This window comes from Ctenopharyngodon idella, chromosome 5 (genome assembly GCF_019924925.1).
Source record: "Ctenopharyngodon idella isolate HZGC_01 chromosome 5, HZGC01, whole genome shotgun sequence".
In the NCBI taxonomy this organism is placed as follows: domain Eukaryota; kingdom Metazoa; phylum Chordata; class Actinopteri; order Cypriniformes; family Xenocyprididae; genus Ctenopharyngodon; species Ctenopharyngodon idella.
The window spans coordinates 22,618,181-22,631,071 of record NC_067224.1 but is presented as its reverse complement, the minus strand read 5'-3'; positions in this window follow the sequence as shown (position 1 = coordinate 22,631,071).

Here is a 12,891-nt window from a genome sequence, read left to right as displayed (position 1 = left end):
AAACTTATATAAAAATAAATATATAACAATAATAGAACCAATAATAAATCACTAAATAAATTGTGAAAAAAGAAAATAAATAAGCAAGTAAATAATAAGCAAGTATAAATAAGTACATAAATAAGCAAAAAAGAAAGAAAGAAGATAATACACAAATAAGAGAAAAAATAAAATAAATAAAAAACAAATAATTACATAAAATAATAGAACCAATAATAAATCATTAAATTAATTGTGAAAAGAAAATAAATAAGCAAGTAAATAAGAAAGAAAGAAAGAAAGAAAGAAAGAAAGAAAGGTGTGTGTGCATTAGATTAAATGCAGAATAATGAAACGGTTCCCAAACTGATCTACTGCAGATAGATCAAAGTTGTGCTCTCCTCTCTCTCTCTTTCCTCCAGAACAAATGGAATATTGCAGACAGTTTATCATTCCAGCGATGAAAGCTAACCTAAACTCACACAATGACCCCAGACCGACGAGGTGTATATCAGTCTGTTTCTCTTCCCCTCTGGAGAGGAGAGTCATGCTGCGTGATTTTGGGTCTCCTCCTCGCTGATATCACTCCCCCACCCCCATCATCACCCCTAAACACACACAGCCAGGTTGTTCTCTCATCTCCTGCCAGGTTTTCGTAATAATCCTGCTATTCAAATTTCTGGAAGAGAATCTGTGTGTCTTCATTTGTGTGTAAGTGTATGCGTGACTTCGCAGCATTAAATGAACTCTCCAGAGGAATAAGATTAAGATACTGTCACAGATTCAGGAGAGAAACTTTTAGTGCATTATTAAATACAACATGGATAAATCATAAGATGAATGTGACATCGCTATGATGGACTATAATGTCTCATGACAGACGCTTGTGCAGATAAATAAGGAGATGAGAAAGTACCTCTTCTAAATGACAGCTGAAATTGGGCTTGAGAGCTGAAGTGGTACAGGAAATGAGAAACAAACTGTCTCTATTCAGTATGGGGCTATGAAATACTGTCCCATTACAGCGTCTCTGTCTATAGAACACAAGCTCTAATCACTGTCACTCCCTCCTCAATGTCTTAATAAACTGAAGACAGACACAGAGAGAGGGTCTGCTGGGATTTAACTGAATCTGAAACCGCTCATAAAATATGAAACATCAGAGCTCGCTGCTCCCTCTGAAAAATGGAACCGGCCAATTGCAAAAGCTAAAGAAACAAATAGAAGAAGAGAACATTGATAACATAAGGAAAGAAAAGGAAGAATGCTTCTCAGAGAGCATGCTGGGAGCTCTCAGTGGGGGGGTGGGACCAGAGGAGGGGTGGGGGATGGGCTTGTTTAATTGATGGATGTTTTGTCAGGGGCTGTGTGCATGATAATGAAGTCAGTTTTCAGAGACCATGTCAAGTTGAGGCCTTTATTAAACAGGATATTTACAGAAAAGTTAGAAAATTATTGCTGATTCTCATTACAACTAGAACTGGAACTGTGCAAATTCAACACTCTCATTGGAAACTCTCTGTGAACTTTTATCTGCATCAAAACGTTATTCTTGTTATCGAATGTAGCTGGTGTTTGCCTGTCTTTGAATGAGCACTGTGAGTGAGGTGGCCGGCATTCTCTCTCTCTCTCTCTGTGTGTGCGCGAGTGTGCATTTCAGTATTTTTGCTGGGTCCAGAAGCTGCTTATTTGGTCTTCTTTTAGTGTGGCTAGTAGCTTATTTTGGGCTTGTTTTGTCAGACTAGTTCACTAGCTTTTTCTAGTGAGATCTGGCAACACTGGCCATGGGATAGAAAAGAAGCTAATTTTCAAATTTAAATTAGATTTGGTTGTTTTCTTATCATGAAAATCTACTACAAAAATTCAGTTTAAAACTATAATGCTATCTGAACTACGAATAAAATAATCATAAACCATCTTAATATGTATTGTATATGATTTCTACACTACTGTTCAGAAGTTTGGGGTAAATAAGTTTTTTATTTTAAGAAATTAATACTTTTATTTAGCAACAATGCATTAAACTGGTATTTATAATATTACAAAACATTCTATTTCAACTTTTTATTCATCAAAGGATCCTGAAAAAAAAAGTATCACAATTTTAACAAAAATAGTTTTAACATCGGTAATATAATAAGAAACGTTTCTTGAGCAGCAAATCATCATATTAGTATGATTTCTGAAGGATCATGTGACACTGAAGACTGGAATAATGACTACTGAAAATTATTAATTGCCATCACAGGAATAAATTACATTTTTAAAATACATTCAAATAGAAAACAGTTATTTTTAAATTGTAGTAATATTTCACAAACATACTGGTTTTACTGTATCGCAGCCTTGGTGAGAAGAGACTTCTTTCTCTACCGATTCTAAACTTTTAAGCTGTAGTGTAAGTGGATGATTTTAATAACTTCAGCTTGTGTAATTTCCACTACAACAAACAATTTTGCAACTGAGGTTCTTGTTTACAAAAAAGACAGTAAATATGATCCCCTGAAAACTGAGAATGACACTGTGTTGGGAATTATCATGACTTAAGAAATAATGACAAAAATAAATTTGTCCATTTATAGGACAAAGATTAAAAAAAAATCACAGTTGAACACATTTCTGCACTTTGCATCATTAAAACACCAGATAATCTGGAGGTGAGAACTGATTTTCATGGGAATGTTGTTTTGGCGTTACAGCATAAGTCGCTAAGAGTGATGCTACCCTTATAAAACTAAACATTTGTTTATAAAAATGCTTCATTATTCAGTTGCTTCAGCTCAATTCTGATGTACTTGTTTTCCATTTTTACAATACCAATAGTCTAAAATCAGTTTAGAAAGAGTGACAGTGGCAAGAAAAAACTCCCTGAGAGCAGGGAAGAGATATGTCTGTTATGCTACAAAGCCACAAATAGTCATTGTTTATGGTCACCTGTCAGAATCACCCTGTCCTAAGTGCCCATGTGCATGTCAGTATCTGTGGGGGAACGTGGGCCAAGAAGAAGGTTGTAAGGGTTTAAACTCATGTTTCACTTTGTGTGTAATCTTGTGTGTGAGTAACGGCTGCATATTTATAAAGTTGTGTTGATTTAGTGCGCTAAGAATGTGTACATGTGTGCATGTATGTATGATTTAGTAGTCAGGTCACGGACAGGTGAGACCCTACTCTGAGTAAGACGAGTCAGACAGGTGCAGTTTGTATAGAGCTGTTGTCTTTGACACAGCAGGGTGTATGTGTGTGCGTGAAACGGAGGAATGTGTTTTGATAAAGATAGCTGTAAACAGAGATAACCTGTCACTTGCCTGTCTACACACACACATACACATCTGGAATGTTTGCAGTTAACCATGTAAATTACATTACAAGGCAAACTAAAATTACACATTCAGCTTGGATATATTTCCAGAAGCTTGACATTAATGTAATTATTCCCACATCTCTTGCAGCATGTGCAATACACACACTTGCCCGGCTGAGAGCGATATACGGACTGAAATTGCGGGATATTTTTGAGGTTCATCACGTTGCAGCTGTGAGATGACCTTGGTATGTTTTTTTCCAATGTGCATTTGTGTTCTGATTTTAAATCAGTTTATAATGACATAATGGCATAATGACATAATGGAGGTCATACGTTTCCACTGAACGGCCAAGTGACAACAGCCATGCCAGAATCCGCTGCACTCAATTAGCGGTAAACACTTAAGAGTGAGCACGATTAAACCGTATCGTATGAGATTTAAACTTTAGACTACTGTAAGTCTACTCAAACGCATCTATGCTCATCCACACACTCCCACACCTGAACAAACACACAGATATCCACACCTGCAAACACACACATAGACACAAGAATTTTGGGGTCTTTTTTCAGGCATGCTAACCTTTTCCCTGACCTTCAAGGCTACATTTGGATGTCTGGATATTGTCCTTCCTCTACAAGACTTTAATAACAGAAAGCATAATAGCTCTTACAAACACACACTCACCTACGCAGACACAATTATACACACACACATATACTCAAAAAGGCAGCATACAGACCTCAGGATGTTTTATATTTCTCTGTTTTGGCTACTTGACATTAGCTATGCTGCGCTTTTGTTTCAGCATGCATGCTGGACAAATGTGTCCATTTTCATAAAAACTTTTTAACCTCATGTTTCCCACAGTCGTGGACAACTTTTAGGTCGCGATTTTTAAGGCCCGGAAAAGTAAAAATACACTGTTCTACTTATACTCAGCTCTAAAATTAAACAGCTAAAAATCCTTATCCAGAGCTGAACTAATCCTTATATGTAATCCTGTAATTTTCATCAGGTCTTGTGGGAATATATTAAGTTTGGGGTCAAACAAGTCTCTTATGCTGATAAGTAAAACAGCAATATTGTGAAATATTATTACATGTTTATAAATGTTATAAATGTTTTCTATTGTATAAGTGTTTTGTTATAAATGTTTTTTTTTTTGTTGTACCCCCGTTTCAAATTGTAAATTTTGTTATAAATGTTTTCTATTGTAATATACATTTTTGAATGTAATTTATTCATATGATGGCAAATTTTCAGCAACAATTACTCCAGTCTTCAGTGTCACATGATCCTTCAGAAATCATTCTAATATGCTGATTTGCTGCTCAAGGAACATTTCTGTTCAGTGTCGAAAACAGTTGTGTGGAAAGCTGCACTACACACACATCTAAGCTGAATCTAAGCTGAAAAAAAAGAAGAAAAATTAACACCACCCCACATCCCACCACTACTCTGATGAGTACAAGAAGAAGAAGAAGAAGAAGAAGAAAAACCCAGATGTTTTCTCAATTAAGAAAACACAACAATGCAACCACAGTTCTTATCTATCACTGTCAGGCACACACAGATGGAGTGAAGTTTGATGAAGTCATCACTCAAACACTTAGATAGTTTACCAGCTAATTCAGGATTAGCATTCAAATGTCAGTCAGAGTAATGAGAGAAACAGCTTAGCATTGCGACATCATTAGGCTTCCTAACTATTCACTTCATTCTCTCTCTCTCTCTCTCTCTCTCTCTCTCTCTCTTTCTCTCTCTCTCTCTCTCACACACACACACACACATAGATGAGCCAGTCAGAGGTTGAATGCCAATTCACAGGATTCTACTTCCCAATAAGGTACATTCTTTACTAGGAAAGATACACGAAAGTACATGGTTTACGCATTATAATAATGACCTTTTTGTCACCTACTGTTTATGTTTACATGTCTGTGTTAGCATGTAGCTAAATTCACAACCTTAAAATTCATTATTACTTCACTTTTAGGTTTATTCATTTAACTCTTGGTTTATGGTGCCTTTCATCCTCATTACCTGCCATATTTCTGGGCAAAAAAAAAAAAAAAAAAGAATGTGTGCATACTGTTTCTCTTCTTTAGCGCAAAATTGTTGGGGGAAAAATTAGCGACAAAACTGTACCGAGATCTGGGATGCTCTAATCGTAATTTTGTCTACCATATAGAATAGTATGCATAGTGTTCATCAGTGAGAGTCTGATTTGCAATAATCACATCTCAGCCCTTTGAGTAACTAAACCTACTAACTAAAGCTTCTTAGCGGGCCAAAAACAAAGCTTTTAATATGAGTTACGGTCCACATCAGTAATACATCTGTCCAGACAGAGACAGAAAGAGAGAGGGCCGGTGATTAATCCAACTGTAGTTGTCAGTGATGTTCAGTGAGATACCACAGGTCACGAGTGGGTTCATATCATACCCTCTTACTCCCTTTTCTCCAGTGTTCCTCCTCCTATTTCAGTGATCCACCTTTCCACATCCTCCTCCTCCCACCCTCCCTCTCTGTGTCCTTGGTGAGCACTGAGGCGTGACACTGTGTGTTTGACCTCAACAGAAGTATATTCTAAGTACAATAATTCAAACCTCAATCTATCCTCCTACATGCACCGCCCAACATTCATTACTCTGATTTAATAATTACATTACAAAATCAAAGAGTAAAAGATGATAAACTCGCATTTAGAGGGAGGAGGTAAATGAAACTCAGGTGGTCACATTTTAACAAGACAGCTGACTGTTGTACATTACAAACATAAGACTACATTAACCATTAACCATGAGTATAACTACATTATCTATTAACTATACATTACAAACTTGACTCTACATTCAATGATCAACTGCAACCCAACATTACATCATAAGTTTGGGGTCAGTTATTTTTTCTTTCTGAAAGAAATGAATACTTTTATTCTGAAAGGAAGCATTAAATATATCAAAAGTGACTGTGAAGACATAACATGGCAAAATATAAAAAAAAGAATCCTGAAAACTGTTTTACATAAAACTATTTTCAAAATTCATAATAATAAGAAATGTTTCTTAAGCACCAGCTTATTAGAATGCTTTCTGAAAGATCATGTGACACTAAAGACTTGAGTAATGACTGCTGAAAATTCAGCTTTGACAATATTACTGTTTTATGTGTTTTTATCAAATAAATTCAGCCTTGGTGAGCATAAGAGACTTCTTTTAAAAACATAAAAAAATTTGTATGACCCCAAACTTTTGAATAGTAGTGTATATGTAACTCTACAAAAGTACAATATATCTGTGAAACAACTATAAAAATAAACACTAAGCTAAAAATAACAAATTTATTATAATAAATCCCTCTAAAAGAAATCTGGCTCCCATAATGGCTCCTTCACAGGAAGGAAAGCAGTCAGATCGCTGCTTTCCTTTAACTTTCCGTTACCATTGATTGGATGGATATAAATATCCATATGACCTTAGATTTGCCCTTTTCAGGTCAAACACACAATCCAGCATACCTTAAATAGGCAGATGAAAGCTATAATGCCAAAAAAACTGACATTTTATGACATCTATGAGAAATGACATTTTCATATTGTCTCTTTGCTAACTGGCATGACTTAAAAATAGATTGTTAACATCAGTAGTTGCATGAAGCAATCTGTTAACCTCGCCCCGCAGTCACTGGGCACTTTATTTAAAGACTATCACAACTCCAAAGTGACTCTCGCTCATAATATTTTTACATGACATTCATATGTAATAGTTTTTAATCTGTATAAGGCTGTAAAATTACACTGAAAATGTTAAAAATTGCTTCATTTTGGCAAGTGGCAAATACATGGCTTTTCAGATAAAAGTACTCACAAAAAAAAAAAAAAATCTATAATAAGATTTCTGAACTTCATAAAATTATAAATATGAGTCCATCTGAGTCCAATTAGTAATTTCATCATTTGCTAATTCATGAAGCATTGATGAAGTCAAAACAAAGCAATATACATGCGTTCATGGTACTCTGATGAAAAAGCAAACACGCATTTTAACGTAGACCCCCCCAAAAAAAAAAAACAAGATTGGCAGATACTCAGGTAAGGAAGAAAGAGAAAGGGATGGTACTTTAAAAAAGAATGAGGGAGAGAGAAGGGCAATTTTGCCCTCTTTAAAAGAGGGAGTGTGTGCGGGGATGGGCAGTAGTAAATAATGTCTGACCAGGCAGACAGCAGCAGATAAAGTGCCTTTATCTGGACAGAGGAATTCTTGTGTTTGAACACACACTATACATGTTCCCACAATGTCACACACACTCCTACCTGTCACTCAGAATGATTGATGTGTATTCCGGCACTCCCAGGCCTTTGATAGGGAGGGGAAGAGGCGGGGCAGTGGGAGGGGGGCCGGCTCAATCTGTGACATCTGTCCCCTCACTTCTGGAGAACAAGAGAAAAACACACATGAACAGTCTGAAATATGCACATTCTGCATTTATTTGCTTCCTAAAAACTGTTGTTTAGAGACGAACTTGTGTTAAAAATGTGTAAATGTGGTTCAGGAGCTTCTTCGCCGGGTAAGCTCACATCTCACTAGCAAAACTATACCGACAAAGCAGCTCAATTTGAAAAGGCGAACTACTTTTCCCCCCTTTCTCACAAAAAAAAAAAAACAACAAAAAAACATACGCTCTCTCTCACACACGCACGCACCTAAATCCACAGCTGAGAGGCAGTTCAGCTCCATTTACTTACACACTGTGCCACTTAGACACGCTTTACTGCACCCACTAATGAACACATAGAGGCTCACACACACCACGAACAGAGTGGGGTTAATGAACGACAGGGTCCTTTGCTTGCTTGGCACCTTTAAGCTTGTGAACATAATTGGCTTGTATTGTATTTCAGTCTCGTTAGAACAGAAACCTCAGACACAATACGATTTTAGAGCACTTACAAAAAATTCAGAGCAAGTTTTTGGGAGTTGTGTTTTACAGAAATTTCATTTCACGCAATCCTCGGACACCATATCTGTAGTCAGAGAGTCTAGACAGTTCTAAATAAGGTATTTTTGTACTTGTCGTAATGTTTAAATTCTCAATATTATTGCAGACATTAGAAAACATAGTTTTGCTGAAAGGGAGATGCAGGGTTTATTTTTAACCCCACCAAATCTTTCGGTAAGCGGTGGAATTTCAAAACACGACTGTGTGTGCAAATGTTGAGTGAGTGATGTTAGTCCATTCTTATGAATATAGGAGTTTTGTTCACTGTCATCTTATATCGTTATGTGCGCGCACACACAAAAAACCATTTGAGGAGTTCACGGCCGGCATGGTGGGGTTAGAAATGAATGACAGGTGCTAAAGAAACAGGACAGTCGTTAGAGCTCAAGTTACAGAAGACACACACATGCTCATTTGTACAGACACGCACTCAAAATCACACTCTCATTAAAATATATACACAAACGCACACGTGCACACTGAAAAATGTTCTTTTACACACGCTGTGAAATCGTCTCCAGTGTGAAACCATTGCGTAGCACATAAAACATCACAGTTATCTGTAATGTGAAAAGAGAGGGTGATGTAATTCACATTGCTCCCTCAAAACAGCCATTCGCAATCACATCAGTTTCTTTCATGATAATATCTTATCTATCACTATAGCTGCAGGCAACACTACAGAAACAGAACAGAGAGAAAGAAAAGAGGAGATAATTCTGACTGATATCTGTAACCAGACATCTCAGTGCCAACGTATTGGGCTGTATACAACCAGATTCACTCAAACACACAGTTACAGAATAATTACATCAGATGTCTAAGCTAATACCTGCTGGCTGATATGTGACCATCTTTAAAAACGGAAACAAAATGACACACACTAGATTTTCCCAAATTCCTCTAGAGATATAGGAAGCTAGAGAGAGAGAGAGAGACAGAGAGAGAGTGAGAGAGAGAAAAAAAATATTAAATTACAAAGGAATTCTGGATAATTGTGTGTTGAGAGCAGTGTTCCGCTTTCTGTTCTCTCTCTCTCTCTCTCTCTCTCTCTCTCTCTCTCTCTCTCTCTGTGTGTGTGTGTTCATTTGTTTATTCATGAACTGAGCAGTCAGTCTGCCGTGGTTTGAGAAGCTATAAACTAATAGATTTTTAATGATCAGTGAAGAGCATTTCATCATGCACTATCATTAAGCATGAAACACATGTTAATCCTTCTTATTCTTGTATTTCTCTGGACAGAAAAGTACATATCTGTGGAAACAGCTTGTGTAAACAATGAAACATGCAGTAGACCAACAGAATACAACTGAAATTAAAATATAATAATAGCCTTTTTCCTCGTCACACACTGCATTCTTGATTGATTATCAAATGACATTGTAAAAACCATTTAAAACAATGTTTAAGTCTATTAAACCTGACTGAGATTATGTATTATACTTAAGTATGAAAAGATTGTAAATTATAAAAACGTTTAGCATAATGTATTACTTTTGTTTTAAGTTTAATGTTAACAATTCTAAACAAAAATGATAGAACACTAATTTAATTAAATTGGCACTGTTTTTATGCCACCTATACTGAAACTATACAGTGACTGTTAATTTAACTTGTTATAACCAGATTCAATCCCTTAACCTTTCTCTTATTCACCTTATGATCTTTTTTTTTTTTTTTTCTCTGTGTAAATATTTTTAATGGCATAAATATGACTTAACATATCCCCTCATACACCAAAACCTTGACAGATTACTTTGCCGACAACATTTCAAAAGAAACCACAAATAAAGCTAATTATGCTAAAACTGAGGAATGAAAGACTGGAAGATCTGCGTAGGTTTAGCCATGACACAATGCAACAAAAATCTCCCTGTTGAGACGTAAAACTATTACCCAGCCGACTCTGTATCTGAACTGAATGCAGATCTGTGGTTTAGAGCAACCTGCAAGCCGAGGTTAAAGGTTATTGATCGGTGATTGATCGGAATCCTGTCATGTTTAAATGGAGTATGTAAGTGCAGCGTAGAGTCCATTAGAAATACATTATTTAAGAGTCAGGAAAGATGATCAAACTTGAGACACGGACACTCGTACAATGACATGAAATCAATACTGGATCCATTTGCTGAACATAATGGGTTTTTTAAACAATCATTAAGGGCACTTAACACGACTTTTATTTAGTACTTGATACATGCAAGCACACACACACACACACACACACACACACACACACACACACACACACACACACACAGATGCACACACACATTTTTCTCTTTCTCCAACCTGTTGTCTAAGAACAAAGGTAGTAATGTGTGTGTGTGAGCACCACTGTCAGAGTGGAAATGAAGATCCGTCACAGTCGCCACCACAATTTCACGCCAAGTTTACCGGTTCAGACACGCACGCACACACTTATTCAAGCATACTGACACACAGAAGTTTTCTGAACCCACTGCTCACCGTGACAACCAGATCATCTGCCTATGGCAGTGTTCCCAGATACACATACTCATGGAGGACTGGCACACCGCATGCAGGTCCATGAGCACGTGTAGGTGTCTAGTTTTGCCAATGCTTTTTTAACTAGCCTGTATATGCATGTGTAGGTGTGTGTCTCTTTTCAGCCGAGCAAATGTTTTTGTTGTAATGCTGTGTTCTCAGTGTGTTGAACTGGGTCTATCGGGGGCTTTCTGGGTGGGGCAGTGTTGGATTGTCATTCATGATTCCCTACTGACTAGTGTAGGATAGAGAGAGAATAAGAGAGAGAAGTGTGTGTGCTGGAGCGGGGGGTTTGTGTGAAATTGGTCTATTATCTGCTTGAATATTCCATCAACACCCTCCTGAGTTCCTCCATTACAGTCATTCCACCTCCTCGTCATCACACACATACACTCACCTTCCCCAGTGAGACTATTCCAAAACATTGTTTAGTTAATCTACTGTATTTTGGACCAAAACCAAATTCAACATTACACAATGTAAGGCCTTCGCCCACATGAACATGTACAAACACATGCACCTTTATACACATGCAGACATGAATGCTAACTTAGCTTAACAAACAATGATATCAATTAGTAATATAAGAAGGAAATGGAAGAGTTCATAAGGGCAGAGTCACATTAAGCCACCATCACCATCACCACCCAATTGACTTTATCCAAACTTTTTGCTCCAAACTTTTTGCTGCCAAATGCTCAGACTTTAACACTCAAGCATGTGTGCACAGGAAAACAGGGTTTACAGATTGACTGTATGTGTGTACTACACACACTGTGTTTGAAAGCTGAATCTATTAGTAAACATTGAAATGAACATTATAATGATAAAAATTCAAATTAAAAACTACAAATCTGCTACGTGATCTTAAACGCAATATAATGTCATCTAAATGATCATGATATATATATATATATATATATATTATATAATATATACACACACACACACACACACACACACAAACGTTTGGTGTCTGCAAGATTTATTGAAATATATTAATACCTATATTCAGCAAGGACGCATTGACTTGAATGAAAAGACAGTATTTTATGTTACAAAAGATTTATATTTCAAATAAATGCTGTTCTTTTGAATTTTCTAATCATCAAAGAATCCTGAAAAAAAAAAAAAAATGTAACATGGTTTCCACAAAATAATTCAGCAGCAACACTGTTTTCAACTATATAATAATAATAAGAAATGTTCCTTGAGCACCAAATCATCATATTAGAATGATTTCTGAAGGATCATGTGACACTGAAGACTGGAATAATGGATGCTGAAAATATCCATTGCCATGCCATCAGAAAAATAAATTACATTTTTATATATTTTATATATTATACATTTGTATTTTTTTTATATAAATCAATAAATATTTTATTTTATACTATATATAATATATACGCATGTATGTATGTGCTTATAAACTTTGTATGCAAAGTCCAAAGTGCTTATGTGTGGGTCTGTGTGTCCACGTGTTCTTTAGGGTTATTAGTAACTGTGTTCAGACCGCAGTGTGGACATATTAGTGAATAGCTGCTGACAAATGCATGACAGTAATTTCTTCTTGGGTGTGTGTGTGGTTTTGCTCTCTCTGAGCTTGTTGCTACGAATATTTCAGTTTAGGCAGTACTAAACGTCAGATCATCTCAGATACACAAAGAGCACATTAAAGCAAAATGAGAGGAAAAAGAGGGCGTATGACTGGCTGAAAGGTCTTAATAATAGTCAGATTAAGGTGGAGAACTATATTTAGCTCTGTGTACTGGTGAAATAAGAAAAGGTCAGATGTTTGTACTTAAGCAAAAGGACATGGAAACATTATTACACACAAAACTACAGAAAGGATTACACAGAAAACACCAAAAACATGCCTCTGCTAACTACTGTAAAAGTTATCTATCTAAGAAAACAAACTCCTCTTTCTGCCAGAGCTGATGACGTTCAGCCTTAAACGGATCACATGACTGCATATATCATTTCTAAATGTGTGGCTGGTCTTTCAGACCTGATCTAAATGTGGGTAATGAATAAACTGACATTTCACACACACACAAGAGCTCAAAGAGTAAAAGCTACAGCACACTCA